The sequence below is a fragment of the Natator depressus genome, chromosome 6, assembly GCF_965152275.1.
Source record: "Natator depressus isolate rNatDep1 chromosome 6, rNatDep2.hap1, whole genome shotgun sequence".
NCBI classification, from domain to species: domain Eukaryota; kingdom Metazoa; phylum Chordata; order Testudines; family Cheloniidae; genus Natator; species Natator depressus.
This window is the reverse complement of record NC_134239.1, coordinates 25,875,079-25,878,641: the sequence shown is the minus strand read 5'-3', so window position 1 is coordinate 25,878,641 and position 3,563 is coordinate 25,875,079.

The following is a 3,563-nucleotide window of genomic DNA, read 5'->3' as shown; positions in this document are numbered from 1 at the left end:
CAGTTCCTTCTTGTCTTAAAGAACTCAGCTACCATCTCCTAGGGAGCATCTTAACAGCTGAGAATGTACCCATCTGCCAGCTGACAGATTGAATTCACTCCCCTGCTCTTCAGAGGCCGTCTATGAAAATAACCCTCCTATCAATCATTCTCGCTCCTTAGCCAGACACTGCCTGCCATAAAGGGATGTAAAGTAGCGAGATTATTAAAGAAAGGGGGAGAAAGAAAATGGACATGCATGGAAGACCAGACCTGGCAGGAATAACTGTCAGGCGAGATGGCTGGGTACAATCTATCAAGTAGCAGATGGGTATAGTTCCCTGGCAGGGGCTCCTGTAAATCTGACACATCTAATAACATTTTCTATGTACATCCTTCATTCCCTCCCCCCTTTGGTGGAATTCTTCCTCTCTGAACTATTCACTGCTTTGGAAGATAAAAGTGATTCTATTTTGGGGGCCAGAAACCAACACCCAGCATGAAAGATCCATCCTGTTCAATCTTAACACAATCATTTATGACTTGTATTGCAGTAGCATGTAGGAACCCCCGTCCTGGGCCAGGACCCCATTGTGCTAAGCACTGTAAAAACACAGAACAAAATGACACTCCCTGCCCCAAAGAGTTTACAGTCTAAGTAATCTTAATCCTATCCATTTGTGCCTCTGGGCTATCTCACTCCACTGCCAGGGTTTGCTAGGAATAAGAAGACTTTAAAAAAGAGAAATGAAACCCCAAGTTCCCCTCATCTCCCACTCCTGCACACATCCCATCCCGCCGGATGGGAACACTGGCAAATCCTTTGTAACCACCAATCCTTTCACCGTACTAGGGCTTATCTACCCTGGGGTTTTACGCCAGTACAGCTACACCAGTGCAAACCCCTAGAGTAGGACACACCGCAGTGGTGTAAAAGGTAACTTGCACCAGTGAGGTTTACCCCTCTTTGTCACCAACAGTGGGGCATCATACAGCTGCATTCACACAACACAGCAAATCGACAATTTAGCCACTGGTCGCCATCACAACTAGATCCATGATGTAGATGCTCAGCACCCAAAGGGAAGGCACCCTGTTCGCTAACACCCTGCCTCCCAAGCTTTCAGAGATAATTAAGGCATGACTGCAGAAGGAGAAAAACACACCAGTGAGCCATCTGTGTAATAATAACCCACATGGCCCTGGGGAGGTATAAGGAATGCAGAGTAGGCTGCAATACTCACTCACCCAGCAAGCTGGTGAAGAGCAATGAGAAAAGCGGTTTGGGCCACACGTGCACATGTGAACTTTTTACATCGCTCCTCAGTTTTGGGATGTCATCACGGACCATTTCAATATACATCTCAGTTTACCCCATCCACAAAATGGCATCTGCTAGCCACAGTTAGCTGACAACTCTTCTGGGATGCTAGAAACTTACCCCAGTGTCCCATGCCCTCTTTGGTGTCCAAGCTGGCTCTTGGGTTTCTTCGGCTGCCCTATACAATTACTGAACCACCGCTGCTGTATGTGATCACCTAGCCGACAGATCCCTGGCCAGGATGAGGCATGCGGGATGTTAGAATTATCTCATGGGTGGGCATGGAGGGCAGAAAGCACACGTAAGAAACCATGTCTTTGTAGCATGCTCACCTCCCATCTTAATCCCCTTTTCTGGACTATTTTGATTTTGACACCCCCCTGGATGGCAGGTCTCAGAGAGACAGCTACTGTATTTCGTGACATTTCGAACTCACATTATCTTTGTGTAACAAAAAAAAATCTCCTAGTGACATCTTTAATTTAACCTCCCCCAACACAGACACACATTTCTTTAACGGATCAGGAGGGAGTCCTTCATGTTTTTCTCTCACACGCCTTTTCTCCTTTAAGACTGAATACTAGGCTTATCCAAGCAGCAAGCTGCTTCATGTTTTTACAGATACCCTTCCTGCCTTTGGACATCTCCATGAAATGTACCAATACACATCACTTCTTTGCGTATATCCCTCTCCCCCAGCCTCAGCCCTTTGCCTTCTTGCAGGGTTGGGTTCAAAACAAAGCTCTTGGCAGTGCTTTAAACAGTCAGCTCATCCCAGGCTTTACAAAGTGTCTTTGGCACATGTACTTTTTGTTTCATCACTTCAATAGTCCTGTCAATCTCAAAGTCATGGGAGATGCCATGTCACTTAGTACTCATCCACAGGGCCTTGAGTTTAGGTGGAGATTTCCCCCCCGATGCATAGGAATATCTGCTATATACCAGACAATCCAGATCTTCATGGACATTCTCAAGCCTCAAACAAGGTCAACAAATCCCCCTCTGAGTAGATAAGAAAAAGAATAGGTCCACTGCCCTCCTTAGTGCCTTCATCTGAATGCCAGGGTTCTGAGGCTCAGTCTTATTCATGAGCGAGCGTCATGGCCCCCCTACTGTTCCCCATTTAGACCAAGGGTCCAGTCTGCTGTCCCTCCTCTACTCACACAGACATGTCCCCTGCCTAATCTCCTTCTTACCTGAGAGGGGGAAGCTGAGAGAAGTGGTGAGTTCCCTGCCGAATGGGACGGGCTGCAGGATCTGCAAACTTCCCAAGGTGATTAAGTCCTCATGTTATAGCGACATTTGATCTTCTGGAGAAGCCGATTGGCCACCAGGCCCGCAATGTCAGGCAGGGAAGGAGCAAGGGAGTGGGGGGAGGAGAAGGAAAAGAAGGTGATACCAAGTATAGGAGCAGCTGGAGGAATTGCATAGATTATGCTAAGATGGGAGGGACATGCTTGGAGAAAAAACCCAGCAGGCTTATGTTTCTATATTTATAACCCAACCATGCAAGCAACATTTAAAAAGGGGTATCCAAGGCAAGGAAGTGACAGGCTCTCCTTCATGCACTGGAGTGCGGTTCTCATAGAAACACAGAGATAGGTGGTGCATGGTATTTAAAAGAAGTCAGTCATGGCCCTCCCCCAGCACTGGCAATATCCACCACCCGCTAGGCCTGGCAGAGACCCTCTCTCTTGCTATGCTAAAGGTTTAAAAGGCTTGAGCTACATGGTACAATTGGGATTCAGGAAGGAAATGCGGAGACATACCCCTCTTTCGGTGTGATACTCCTCCCATTTCCCCCAGCAGGAACTCCGTGGTGTGTAATAGATCAGAAGCGGGTTTTGGGTGGGTGTGTGCACACCACTGAGGGTTGGAAGAAATGAGCAGAAGATTCGAGCAGGCACTAGGGACATGTCAAAGAGGAGTAGGGTCTTTTTAAAACACAGTGAGTGTGGGTGTTTGACCATCTCCTGGAGATATATTTCAAGTGCCTTTCATTGCAATGAGAAAAGGCTTTTAAAATGAGGGCCTCTCCCTATACAGATTGAAGCGTGGCAGGCTGATCGCTGCATCCAGATCTGGGAAAGTTTGAGGGAATTAGGCGGTTCCCAAAGGCCCTGGAGATATAAGAACAAACACAGGCTGAAAGAGAACCCTTTGGAGGATTTGGTTTGTTGATGCACTCAGTGCAGTTGCCTTAATTTGCCAGTAGAGGTTTGCAGTGCCTAATACAACCCTTGTGACAGTTTCCATCTCTTTAA